The sequence below is a fragment of the Quercus suber genome, unplaced genomic scaffold (assembly GCF_002906115.3).
Source record: "Quercus suber isolate HL8 unplaced genomic scaffold, Cork oak 2.0 scaffold_6, whole genome shotgun sequence".
In the NCBI taxonomy this organism is placed as follows: Eukaryota; Viridiplantae; Streptophyta; class Magnoliopsida; order Fagales; family Fagaceae; genus Quercus; species Quercus suber.
Window position 1 is genome coordinate 2,967,320 of NW_027069472.1, and position 14,671 is coordinate 2,981,990.

General features: G+C 33.1%; 1 long non-coding RNA gene and 1 other non-coding gene across 3 annotated transcripts; one reads left to right on the forward strand and one right to left on the reverse strand.

Annotated features, from left to right (window-relative positions):
- Window positions 1-260: 260 nt before the first annotated feature.
- On the reverse strand, window positions 261-2,979 carry LOC111990325 (uncharacterized). 2 transcript variants are annotated; one of them, XR_002880631.2, is made up of 2 exons: window positions 2,494-2,979; window positions 261-544 (listed from the first exon to the last, which is right to left on the reverse strand). It is a non-coding gene; the product is annotated as an uncharacterized LOC111990325 (long non-coding RNA). The 2 variants fall into 2 exon arrangements; XR_010628958.1 differs by having other exon boundaries at window positions 2,473-2,979.
- On the forward strand, window positions 2,804-2,875 carry TRNAD-GUC (transfer RNA aspartic acid (anticodon GUC)). Its single transcript has one exon. It is a non-coding gene; the product is annotated as a tRNA-Asp (tRNA).
- Window positions 2,980-14,671: the final 11,692 nt, after the last annotated feature.

The following is a 14,671-nucleotide window of genomic DNA, read 5'->3' on the forward strand; positions in this document are numbered from 1 at the left end:
AAAAGAACAACTCTGTACATTCACTTCTATAACTGCTGCTACTTTGTTCTTGCTTTTCCCATATTTTATAACGATGATAAATGATAACATCTTATATCCAACCTGACAGGGACACGGTTATCTGGTCACCAGGTTACCACTCATAAAATGTAAAATTTACAGCAGGTTTCCAAGCACTTTGCTGAGCTGCTTTATGATATTAAAACATTTCAAATATTTGGAAAGGAGTTAAACACTCCACACAATAACATAGGTTCATGTAACAACACAAGCAATCACAGCTATTCTAAATTTGAGCATTCATACATTCCACAATGTTTAAATGGGGGCAATGCTGTCTTGATTGGATAACACTTAATTGTGAGCAAAGCCAAAGAAAAAAGGAAACTACTCCTCAGAATTCTTCAAACAAAAACATGCATTCATCTCTCCAAATATACATGAAATTCAACAATCATTAGATCATGAGTATTATTACATACCACCTTTTACCAATGACTTCTGCAAAATTGCAAACATGCATGCCTAAGCAATCGAGATGCCCCTGTAAGAAGAGAAGATTAACAATTAGTCACAATCGAAGTAATGTTACAGAAAAAGGGACAGTTGTTCCATAGAACCAATTAAGAGCCCTTTCACTGGAGAGAAAAGAAGCAATTATGGAAAGGGAAAAGCTAGCCCAAAATACAAATTTGATATATAATAAATGGCAGAAGGATAAGGAAAATGAAAAAAAAAATATTAAAAAAAAAAAAAGATTTTATGTTAAAAGTAGAAAGACAGTTTTCAAATAGCCCTAAATCCTAATCACAAAACTTTAACTCCAAAGACTCCCATAAGATCAAAGCAGATTTCACAAAACTCCAGGACATATATCACCTGCAAAATTAATCTCATAAACTATATAGCAAATGAGACTCTAATGCTGAAACAGGGTGCTACTGCTTCTATTTCTAACATTTTAATTCCTTGTTTTCTCCAGTAGAGAACAGGGTTACTATAAATGAATCTGGTAAGAGGTGTAAGAAAGGATCATACTTTAGAGATAGATGATGGCCATGAGTCTCTCTTAAAATGGATGGCATAAGAAGAATAAAAAGCTCATTCCAAAAGAATTGGAATACTTTCTTGTATACAAGTTGTCATTATTTCATGGTTTTTTTTTTTTTTTTTTTTTTTTTTTTTTTTTTTAAAAAAAAAAAAAAAAAAAAAATCAGTAAGTTGTCATTATTTCATGGTTGATTTCAAAACCAAGCAAAACTCCACGATTGTCTACTTTTCTGCAGAATCTCTACTAGTCATCCAAAAAACTCACTGTCCATTTATTGGAGGAGAGTACCATCTAATGCAAACATAAAAGAACTTACATGTTTAGAGAGGTCTCAAACAACACCATGTTTAGTATTATATTTGAGATGCTAAAAGGTAAGTGATCATTTTTTTCCTTTTTCTTTTATATAATATAACGTATGGAACTTTTATAAAGAAGAGTTCTTTGGACTTGCCTCTAGTTAGTAAAACCAATGAGAAACTAAGCCCATCGTCACAACCAGTTGCTGGGGTAATTCAGGGGACATTCACCCCCTAATGAGCTAAGCAGTTTATGCTCCGCACAGGAGATTACCAAACTAGAAATACAGATTACCACTCCATTCTCCAATTTAGCTACCCTAACAAAGTGGGCATTGCCCTTGATAACTTTAACAAACAATATGATGAACATAACCCTCAAGCTGAGATAGACTGTAGGATCAAAAATCACATTATTATTATTATTATTTTGGATGACATAGAAAAACTTCACTCAGATTAGTTGCATACCGCAAAGCATACAGGACAACAATCATCATTGTTAATCAAATTTCTACAGGTAACTGACCCCACTTGCCAAAACTAGTTACTGGGTAATTCACGAGCTTTTCACCCCTGGCGGGCTAAGCAGTTTGTCCTCATGCCCAAGAGCCAAAAATCACCTTGAATGATCATTAACAAGCCCGTAGGGCCGGAGCTTGTACACATCTCTTTCTTGTGGCCCAATTTTAATTAATCAAGACAGAAAATGTATCAGTACCCCATTTTACTGTAGAACAAAATCATCATTTTAAAAATTAAACCAAACATTTTTTTGTGTATATTTTGTAACTTAGGGGGAGAAAGTAGGCTTATTATCAGGTGGGAACAGAATATGTCAATCACAAACTTTGTGTATCTAAAAAGTAAAAAAAACCAAGTAATTGAATCATCTACAATTAGTGAATAAGGGAGGATTATTTAAAAAAAAAAAAAAAACTAAATTTCATTCTCTCATCCAATCTCTAATTCTATCAAAATTGATTCAGAGTCTATAGCTCTAACCAGAACAATAATTACCATTTACCACACACAATCACAACCTCAAACAACAAATCTAGGAAATTTGCACATACATACAGTACAAGTATTGGAAAAACAAAAGCAAAAAAAAATCCAAACCTAACCCAAAATAAGAGTGACCTTGATCTATTTGGAGGAGGAAGCGTGATCGGGAGGAGAGTAAAGGACAGCAGCGGCCATGGCTCCCGGAAGAACCACGTACTTGGCTAACACAGCCAGCTTCGTCACCAATGGCTCACCCCTCATCATCATCAACGCCATTATTATTCTTCGATTGCTTCAACTGATTGATGATGATGATTGATCTCGCTTTTCTGCTATTGCTATGCTATTAACCATTGCTCCCTCCTATTATATTAAATTCAATATTGGCTTAATACCTACACAAAAGACTTTACTATTATCTTTCTGGAATTACCAATGTCAACCAGTCGTTGTAGTATAGTGGTAAGTATTCCCGCCTGTCACGCGGGTGACCCGGGTTCGATCCCCGGCAACGGCGAAATTCGTTTTTAAGCTTTATATCAATTTTTTTTTTCACCAAGTTTGCAGCGTATATCATTTCCATTCCACTAAGACGACATTATTGGTGGTCATGGGCATGGCAGGTACTTTGGCAAATCTAAACACTACAAAATTATCAATTGAATTGAATGGCGCGCTCTATTTATAACAACAATAATATTAATTGCATAGAGACAAAAAGAGAATTTAATTTACAAATAGCTTCCACCAGTTTTTGGACATTTTCTATTTTTTATTTTTATGACATGTGTCTTTTATTATTATTATTATTATTTCTCTACTCTTCGTTAATGTATAAGGATCAAGGATATTTTAATTAGGAAAAAAAAAGGTACTTTTTATATTCTCTTATTAGGCCATTAAATTAGGAGTGGTATTATAAGATGAAGAGCGTGCATCAATAAGAAGAAGAAGAAGAAGAAGCTTCTTTGGTGTATGTGTTAGAAAGTATTCTGCAAGCCAAACACTAAGCATGTACGAACTAGCTAGAACTTCATTTTTAAATTTATCTATTACTAGCTTATGTTGTGTAATAAGTAGTTTCCTTTTACTTTTAATAGCCTTTATCACTTGTAACACAAAGTTAGTTAGTTGATAGGTTGTTACTGATAAGTGTAATAGCCTATTAGTTAGTTAAAAAATCACATGATAGTCATATAGCGGGTTCTTGTAACTAACTCAGCAGCTTGCTTATGTAACTATAAATAAGTAGGGCTGCCTTCATTGTAATTAGTTGAATTTGAATCTAAGAAATCTGCATTCATTCTTTCTTTTCTCTAAGTAACTTAGGGCCCGTTTGGTCATAGAGTTTAAAAATTGTTGTTTAAAAAGATGTAAAAAGTATTGTTTAAAACGTGTTGTTGAAAAACGTATTTATAGTGTTTAAAAAACAAAAAAATGTGTTTGGTATTATAGTTTAAACAATAGTTTTTAGTGTTTAAAAAATATAAAAATGTGTTTGGTAGGTGTGTTTAATTTTATGAAAAGTTAAAGTCACACATTTTTGCTTTGGTGTGATCTAGATGTGAAAATTGAGAGAATCATTCAAACTATAAATATACTAAACTAAAAAAAAAAAAATCAATAAACATGCCAACAGGAAAACAGAAAACCCATACACCATTAACATTCATGCTTCTCTAACGTTCATGTTCACTGCTTTGGGTGTTCATACAATTCCATCAATGAACATGATATATGCCATTAGTCATACATTATAATCTTTTGAGAGATATGGTTGACAACGTTGCTTGAAAGCCTTGGATCTAACAAGGATAGTGCTCAAATGAAAATATAAATAAGAGGAGGCAGTAATACTCCAACTGCCTAAGAAATTTCCTTTAAATCAAGGTGATAAGAGTTATTTCTTTTCATCACTTTTTAACTTATTATGCTAAACGGTGTCGTTGCACTCCCTGTGTTAGACTCAATTGCCTCGCTTCAGTTGTTGCCAATAGTCCTTCTTTTCATCGCTCTTTCATCCCTCTCTGAGTCAGAGAGCTATGACCTCGTAATCCCATTCCCCAAACTCATATTTCTATCTCTCAATTTCTACATCCATTTTAATCCCGACTCTCAAAATGGTCAGACTCTCCTCTCTCAAATCCTCCACCAACAACTTCCTCAGAAAACATTTAATTATTCATGAAGTTAAGCTTGGTGAATTTGATGAATTTGTGGCTTGTTTGATTGAATGAAGTTGAATTAAATTTGGATATGATGGATATAATGTGGCGCTGTTGAGGACTATTCCTCAATTACAGTGCTCAAACAAATGTTTTGTGAGGTTTAGGAGTATTTTCAGTTTTCTCTGTTCTGGTTCTGTGATCAATGGTTTTCTAATTCAAAATTTTGAAAGTTTGTATTAATCTCAGTGGTAAGCCTAAATAAGAACTACTAATAGATATTCACCTAAGACCTAAGCTTTGTCGTAAAATTGTTGTAATATAGCATTATTCTAAAGTGAATGCAGAATTAAAATCCAAATCCAATTCAAATTGGCTTCAAATTGTAGTCAAATTTTTTGTCATGAGTCCACCACTGCTAACCATCTATTGGAACCTTTACTCTTTGATTGCAAGAACCTATTGATGGCAACTGTAGAACTCATATTGAACACAATAGATTTTGACTGTAAAGCCTAACAGTTTGTATCATTATTTGGGTCTGACAATTTAATATATAATATACATGGGTGACATGCTATGAAAAAGTTCCTAGTTTTTCCTTCTTCTCAGACAGTGGCTAGTGCGGTCACATTTGTCAATCTGTGTTCCAAGACTTCTTTGCTTTTTGTAGTGTTTTGGCTCCTTTTAGTTCACTTGAGACTAGTAAGAGTTTGGATTTTTGGCTTTCTTTCATGCTTTCTCAAAACTAGGCAGTGCAGTCAATGTTTTGGCTTCTTCTTGCAGATGTCGGACGCAATGCATGACGATATTGACGATGGCCTTCGGTTCCGAAATTGCAACTGTTTTTGTGGCATGAGAGCAAGTGTGAGGATTTCGGATAAGCGAAATGAGAACCGATACAGGCTATTCCAATGTTGCCCAAAGGACGCATGTAGGTTTTTTCAATGGTGTATTCCCATGAAGACACCATTGTCATATGCGGAGGAATTCCAACAACTACAAGAAGAGTTGTGTGTGTTGCGCGAGGAATTGAGGGTAATGCATGACAAGGTCCATCTTTTAGATCAGACAAAAAAAGGGTCAAGATTATGTTCATTGGATGGTGTTTGTTCTGCACTGCGCTTGCACTACTGCTAACTACGACAATGGTGTAAGCCAAACTGTTATGATGATGTGTTCATTCTTACTGTGTACCCATATTATGTTATTATGTACTATTGACTCCTCTTGAACTTGATGCACTTTGTAGCAGTTTTTTGACAATCTTGAGTCACCCATTTTGGTAGTGCTAGGTATATGTATAGGGTTGACTCTTGACTCTTACAGTAGTATGTTATTGGCTTAATGCTTCACTTTTTTTCTAGAATGAGAATGCTTGCTTGGTGTAAATAATGTAAAGGATTGTAGTGATCAAAAAAAGGAAGGTTTGAGTTTATGTTTTTTTGTTCTTCTCGGGCTTTATGTTCTGTAACACTTCTACCTTTAATTTCAGCCCAGCAATATTATAATTTTTTGANGAGTTTTTTACGGCCCTTTTTTTGGTTTTGTTGTTGTAGGTGGTTATATTGCAAGTTCTGAATGAGTAGGGGGAAAATGATTCTATATCATTGTCATTATCAATTTTAGGTTCCTTTTACATATTACATTTATGAATAATTGACTTATAGTTGTTTTTTATTTCTTGGAAATGCAGTAACTGAACTGTGCTGGTAGATATAGGGGTTGTTTGTTTGAGATTTGTTCTTGTTGTGGGGGTTCTGTTTTTGTTGTTGTTGTTGTTGTGGTTTGTTTTAGTGTTTGCATGGCTTGGTTTTGATTGAAGATTTGGTGCCATTTGGTTTTGTAAGGTGAGTGTGGCCACTTTCTGCTAAACCCAATCAACTAAAACTAACAGTAAAAATGCACTAATGAAACTAATAATCAGCTACAGAGAATTTCATATTAGCTTAAAAATACACTCAAAAGACCCTCAAATTTCAAACAGCAAGCAAGCAACATTGGGTTTTCGTAGCTGATAAGCCCTAGGAAAAGCACAAATTCATCAAATTTCCGAAGCTTTCTCGGCAAATGATTCACATAGTGTTACGGAAAATGGAAAATCGAATGGGTTGTAAATCAAGAATTGTTTCAACAGCAAAGATATCGACAAAACCCTTCTAGATTTCGAGAACGTAGGGCGTGTATGTTTGGATTGTAAATCAAATATTGTGTCTACAGCAAACAAAGAACAGGAAAAATGGGTTTTCCCGATTGGTGAGGAAAAAAATAACAAATAAAAAACAAAAAGGAAAAATACAAAAAAAAAAAAAAAAAAGTGAGAAATCTGTGAGTAAGGCACAAAATGTTCACTCTTTACAAAAAAAACCCATTGACGAGCAAGGTGAAAGGGAGATGCGAACCTGCGTCTTGGAGTTATGGGTCGGCGACTACAAACGCAAGAGTGGTTGCTGGGTCTTGGAGTGTTGACAGTGGATATGAGATCCGAGGAATGTGAAGCCCAGCCGTGGATATGAGATCAGAGGCGTAGATGGTTGCGACGACTGCGTGGTTTGGTTTCTGCCCTCAGGGAAGAAGAGAAGGGATGAAGGACTCCAGCAACAAATATTATCGTCTCTCTCCTCATTAAAAAATATTATTTCGTACTCTTTGCCAGCTTTTTTCATAAAATTAAACACACCTACCAAACACATTTTTATATTTTTTAAATACTAAAAACTATTGTTTAAACTATAATACCAAACACATTTTTTTTGTTTTTTAAACACTAAAAATACGTTTTTCAACAACACTTTTTAAACAATACTTTTTACATCTTTTTAAACAACAATTTTTAAACTCTATGACCAAACGGGCCCTTATTGTTTGAAATCAGGCCGGACTGTGTTTTAAAAAGCCCATCATTTTGAACAACATTTTTCAAACTGAGCGTGAACACAGATGGGCCACCAAACGCTACTTTCTGGTTTTGGGCAATATGTTTTGTGGTTTGAAAACTAAACAATAGTGTTTGAACTGGGGTACCAAACGGGCCCTTAACTTTCTAAAACATCTTTTCTTTTCACCATTTTTTTCCTCCATCATTCCTTTTCACCAATTTTCCTCTATCACAAAGTGTGAATAAAAGTTTTTTTTTTTTTTTTTTTAAATTGAACAATAAGAAATATATTTAAATTCAAAACTAAAGTATCTTAACTAGCATATCTTTAGTAACAAAAAAATATAAACAAAAGAAAAAACGCAAAATAATTGTTTGTAATGCATTTGTTCTTGATTATCAATCAAATTGAAACTCGATGTTCTTTAAATCTCAAAGTCATATATGATTGAATCAGCATTAAATTAGATCCTAAATAACAAACAGCCAAAAATGTCAAACATATTGAATTTTTTTTTTAATTAATTTGAATTTTGGCCGAAACACTGTCATTTGATTTTTTTTTTTTTTTTTTAACCCAATCAAATTGATACTTATAGCACTTAGGGACTTGTGAAAAAAAAAAGGGTGTGAGCTCCACTGACCATAGGATGGAAGTTTCACCTAATTTCACCTAATTCATAAAATGTACCATCGCAACATTAACTAATAATTATTAGGTCGCTAAATAATATCAGCCTCCACAAATAAAATAAATATGAATTCACTACATAACTTAATGAATTAATATTTGTTAGTAACTAAACCAAGATTACTAATATATAATGGGTTTTTTTTTTTTTTTTTTGGGAAAGCTGAATGCATTAACAATCTTAAAGGCCAGTTTTTTTTTCTTTTTTTAAATAAATCTTAAAGGCAAAGAAACAAAAACATTAGAAACAGTCTATTTTCCTGGTCGAAAAAAGAAAAGAAAAAGAAACAGTCTATTTCTAACATAAAATTATGCTACAGCCTTTATGTTGTAAATTTTATAAATACTCATCACAAATGCATGAACCATACCTAGGTATAGTTTGACAAATACAAGGTCGAACCTACAAGGACATGTATGAACATAAGAAAATTAATCAAACTTTAATCCTAATCTAGTTCAATAAAAACTGGTTATTTTAAAATTAAATAAAAATAAACTAAGCAAAGAGATTATTAAAGCAATAAAAAGATGTAAACTATTAAGAATAATTTAAAATTCAATCTTGTTATCATGAGAAATATTAACATTAAAATCTTTATTTTAAAATCTAAAACATGTTCCTCTTCGTTTTCTAAATATAAAATCAAATCATCAATTGTATCTGTTAACAAATAAATCACAAGAGATATCCAATTTTAAAATCAAGAAATAATAAACTAAGCATTCAATTGATTAAGATCACCCTAAATCATGAGAAAAACATTATTGAACGCATATTCAGAATACTATCTTTGTCAATTGAAATGAAGCAAAAACAATTAAATCATTAAAAAAAAAAAAAATCACTATGGACAAAATCAAATCTCATAAATAAATAAAAATTTTCATCCTCAATTTTTTAATTAAAAATTCAGCTACTCATAGTAATTGAAAGAAAACACAAAATTAAAATACTAGACATTAAAGTAAACAAATAAAATAAAATAGAGATAGGAATAGTCATTGTGTTGAAAGAACACACTCTTAGGGCCTATTTGGATTGAGGAGAGAGAGAGGGTGATTAGAGAGGAGTAGAGTAAAGTTTGTTGAAAATAAGCAAAATTTAAGCCAATTCTATTCTACTCAACTCTACTTCATCTCAATCCAAACAAACCATTAATACAAGTCAAACAAGGAGTAAACCCTAAAAGAATAAGAAAATTTAATTAGATTGGAAAATTCATAAGATTTTCAATTCCATGTTGAACTACAAAGTTGTAGTCTTTCGAGTTAACTTTCCAACCTAACTTGAATTACTGAGATACACAGAAAATCCCTATTATAAAATTTGACTATTTTTTACTCCAATTAGCTTCTTTCTTGAATCGATTAGTCTTCTCCACATCTTATAGGTCTTTGGGTATGAGTCTTACCTACATCCTTCTTGCATCAAATAAAAACTCATTAGCATGTAAATTTTCAATTACTTATAGGAAAAAAAAAATGCTAATTCTCAATTATTCATATGCAAATATAAGAATACTTTATTTTATATTTCATGCACTATCACTAACTTTAAAATGAACTCTTCAAGCTCAAAGGTCCTCCAACGAGCAGCGAGAGGTTGTCAATGCATTGAACAACCGGAGTTGGTACATCCAGCCACTTCCTAGTTTTAATCTCTGCTAAAGAAGGAACAAAAGGAATAAAAGCTCGGTTGTTATCCTTATCAAAAAAAAAAAAAAAAAAAAAAAAAAAAAAAAAACCATATTTAAAGGTTACTGGCCCATTTTAAAAGAAATGATTTTTAAAAGAGGTCCAATTGATGATTGAAAATTTAGAAAGCCCAATAATATTGGCCAAAAAGGCCCAAAAAATTAAATCAATGAAAATCTACAAATTTGGCCCAATGTGTGATCCAAACCTGCTAAACCGTTGAATCCAACCTGCCCTACCGATGACCCTACTTGGTGGGTCAGACTCATATTTCAAGTGAGTACGGGTCAATTTTTCAATGACCCAATCCAATTAGGTCAAGTGCAGGTTAGGCCCAACCCTGGGTCGACCCAACCCGACCCAACCCGTGGACAACCCTTCTTGGAGTAAAAAAAAGAGTTTGTATGTATTTAGAAAATCCTAAACCCTAATTATGTCTGCATATATAGATGTTGTGATACAGAAACCCAGACGACACCAAAATCTAGACTCTTCTCTCTTTGATTGTACAGAGTTTTTTTTTTACCCCCTAACGTACAGCCAAAAAAATGGAAGACCTATGCGACAATCTTCTCGATGACATTCTTTTCTGATTGCCTCTTAAGTCCGTGGTCAGGTGCAAAAGCATAAGCAAGAGGTTCAACACCTTCATCTCCAACCCTGGGTTTGAAGCGAAACTATTTCTTCGCTATTCTTGTATATTTCATTGCTCACATGACTAGACTGAATTCTATTTCAAAGTTCCTCTCTATCCTCCCAATTCTGACAAAGAAATTGTGAGTTCTGTGACACTACCTCTCTGTTTCAAACTCTTAGCTTATTGTAGTGGCCTGCTTCACTTACATCTTTCGAAAAAAAGTTTTTTAGTTTTAAACCCCGTTACCAATAGACACCAATTTATAGAAAATAAAAAAATCCATGTTGCTATCGGGTTGGCTGTGGAACCAATCTCTCTCCTTGCACCGCTACAAGGTTGTTTGTATTAGAAAATTACCTAGAGATGATACCTATCAATTTGAGATATTCTCATCCAACATACTGTCATGGAGAAAATCCTCGACAAAATTTACTTTCCTGAGTTATAACTTCTTCAATGCTCTACCAATCTATTCTCACGGGTTGTTACATTGGATTAGGAAGTGCAATGATATCACTACAAAAAACGAGGGCTATAGCCGCGTTTTTTAAACACGGCTATAGACCCCAAAAACACAACTATAGGATATAGTTGCGTTTCCTATAGCTGTGTTTACAAACCAGGCCTAAACTGCGCAGCAATAGCCCCTGTGGGTCTATTGCCGTGTTTTTATAACTGCAGCTATAGGTCAAACCTATAGCCGCGTTTTTTAACCACAGCTATAGGCTTCGGGCCTATAGCTATGTTTTTAAAAACGCGGCTATAGACTCACTTTGAGCTGCGTTTATACCTGTGGCTATAGGTTGCCGAACTATAGCTACGTTTTTAAAAACAAGGCTATAGGTTTTTTAAAAACAAACAAAAAAAAAAAATTTTGGGTTTTTTTTTCCCCCCAGAAAATTCAAAATTCCAATCAAAAAAATTCAAAATCAAATACAACATACTTACAATATAAACACACCCAGAAAATTCAAAATCAAACACAAATTCAAAAAATTCAAAATTAAATACAACATACTCACAATACAAACACACCCAGAAAATTCAAAATCAAACACAATGTGCTCCAAAATATAAGAACACAAACGCATGAATCTCCTCTCATTCAACAAAACCAACCCAAATCTAACACTAATTCCATTCAAAAACCATCAGTGTGCTTGAGATGAAGAAAAAAAGAAAAAAAGAAAAAGAAAAAAGTAGTTGCAAAGAAACAAAGAAAAAAGAAAAAGAAAAAAGAGTTGTGCTGGAGTGAAGAAGGAAGGGGGAAAAAAAGAGTTACTCAAATGTGAAGAATGAAGAAAAAAAAAAGAGTTACCCAGATGAGAAGAAGGAAGAAAAAAAAGGAAAAAAAAAAAAGTTACCTAGATGTGAAGAAGGAAGAAAGAAAAAGGGGGAAAAAAGAGAGTTACCCAGATGTGAAGAAGGAAGAAAAAAAAAAGGAAAGAAAGAAGAACCTGAAGAGTACGCGGGAAGAGTGAGTGAAGAATGAAGAAATAAAATAAAAATAAAATAAAAAAAATAAAAAATAAAAAAAGATGAAAGTGGGGGGTAGGTGGGGAAAGTGTGACGTACGTGGGAAAGCAAAAAGTATATGGGAAGCTAAAGGAAAAAAAAATTTGGGAGTTACCTATAGCTACGTTTTTGAAAAACGCGGCTATAGCTCACCTTTAATTGCATTTTAAACCACGGCTAAATGTTAGCTATAGTCACGTTTTTCAAAAACGGAGGTATAGGTTCCCTTAAAAAAATTATTCGGCTGGACCTATAGCTACGTTTTAAAAATGGAACTATAGGTTAGCTATAGCCGTGTTTTTAAAAAATGCGGCTATAGCTTAAGGCTTGCCTTTCATGTGAAAAAAAGAAAGGCTAGGATCATCAAACTTCCTTGAAACCTACCACTTCCATTCGTGAATTGGACATCATGGTTCGGAGTAGTAAATGGTTCGCTTACCATCATATCAACTTCGACAGAAGAAATCTCGGTTTGGATCCTCAGTGATTATAAGAACTTCAAGTGGGTGCTTAAAACCAGAATTACAAATATATTAAATAGTGAATGGTCCATAAGGATTCCCAGATTCTATGATGGTGAGTGACTTGTTATGCATCAACGATAGCTGAGGGAAGAGGGAGAGTTTTGTATGTATGATATTGCAACCAATAAGTGGAGGAAGATTGGAATGTCAAGCCATTTTCTAGATAGCAACCGAGGTTTTTTTTTTTTTTTTTTTTTTTTTTTTTTTTTTTTTTTTTAGGTTAAACCAAGAAAAATGGTTTGGATGGAGTGACTTGTGTGACTTTTCGACTTAGGCGTAACCATAATAACCCTTAATTGCTCTCAAGCTAAGACCTCATTTTAATGAAGTATAAGGAGCACCAACACGTCACTAATGGGGATTGCTGATTGTTTATTTGTGGAGAGTACTATAGAAGAAAATAAAGGGGAAAAAAATGTATTTTATATTTTATTTTAGGGATTTTCAAACCCACTTAAGAGGGTTGTTGAAAAGTGTTTAATAATATCATATAATTTAGTCATTAAATGCGTTTGACAAAAAATCCAACAATTAATATGGAGCAAATTGTAGAATTATACATTACAATTATTTTCTAAAATTTTGTTTTTGGGTGGGTAGGCTTTTTATGGTTCATCCATTCTCTCCACTAAAGACACAAAGAAGAAGCTTCCTACCATTGGAACACATACCTAATCTCTTGTCCTGTCTTTCTCACTACATAGCTCATATAGTTTATTTAATTAAGAAAATCAATCCGCACGATCCTGAAAATGAAATTAGGTTTGACCTATAATGTGTAAAAGCAAAGCCGTATATTCTGCCATCAACTTCCAAAGTAACCAAAGTTCGACCCTCAAAACCCAAAGTTTTGACTCTACTGAGATTGGTAATCATTTTTTCTTGTTGCTCTTGGATACACATGCATCTTTCTGCTCAAAGTTAAATGGATATTTCGGCCCTAGGTCACAGCACCACAAATCTAATACAGTTTTCATATTGATGTGAACCAATTCCTTATTACTAAACCTCTTTTTTGTTCCAACCAATCTATTTTTTTAGCCGTGTTTATTACACAAGTTATTTTACATACATAAAAAAAAAGAAAAAAAAAAGAAAAAAAAAAGAAAAAAAGAAAAGCAACTGAAATCATGACTTAAAGGTCATAATTTCAATTGCTTTTTTGTTTGTGTGTATAAACGTATATTCAACAAGTTTAATCTTTCTTTTTCTTTTCTTTTTCTTTTTAATTTTTGTGGGTGTCTAGAACTCTTAAAGAACCTAATTAATCCCTGAGCATATTCCTTTTTATTTAACCTCTTTTTTGGTTCATGAATTCATTGTCATTTCTTAACTTAAATTTAAATACGCTTTGTGGGATAAATGAATTATAAAACAGAAATGTGTCCAATCAATCTATTTTTTTAGCAATGTTTATTACACAAGTTATTTTACACAAGCATAAAGAAGTTTCAGTAACTTTATTCAACAAGTTTAAGGTCTGTTCGGTAATGTTGTTTTAATAACGTTATTTGTATTTTTTAGAAATACGTGTGGGTAAAAAATTATGTAAAAATATATGCAATGTTGTTTAAACGCTAAAAACTATTGTTCAAAATATACTACCAAACACCCCCTTAACTTTTTTGTTTTTGACCGAAGTGGATGTCTAGGACTCTTAAAGTACTTGATTAATCACTAAGTGAGCATATTCCTTTGTCACATTTATATTGGATAATTGGAGGAAGCACTTCGTTGGGATGAACCCAAGTGTTGGCGAAAAGACAACCCAAAATCCTTCTGAATCACATTAGTGATTAGACCTGAAATCAAGTAGGCCTAAATCACTATGGCTAGTCTTCTTAAAATAGTTTATTTGAGTGGAGGAAGTACACCCTGATACGGGTGTATACTTCCTCCTTCTCACAAGTTAGAGGGACCCATAGTTGGTGGGTTCTACCAACTATAAGAGGAGAGAAACATACACCCGTAAGAGGGTGTATTTTCTCCTTTTAGTGAACTCTCTCTCCCATAAAAGATTATGAATAGTTTTAAAATCATAAATTATTTCATAACTTTTTTGTTATAACTCTTGTAGGGACTCAGATTTAGAAAAGTTCCCCCCAACAATACATTTTTAGAGAGTGGACCGAAGGTTTAGGCGCTAACAGACTAGCAACGGAATACAAATCGCTCCTTTTTCATTAAAAGGGGGGGGGGGGGGGG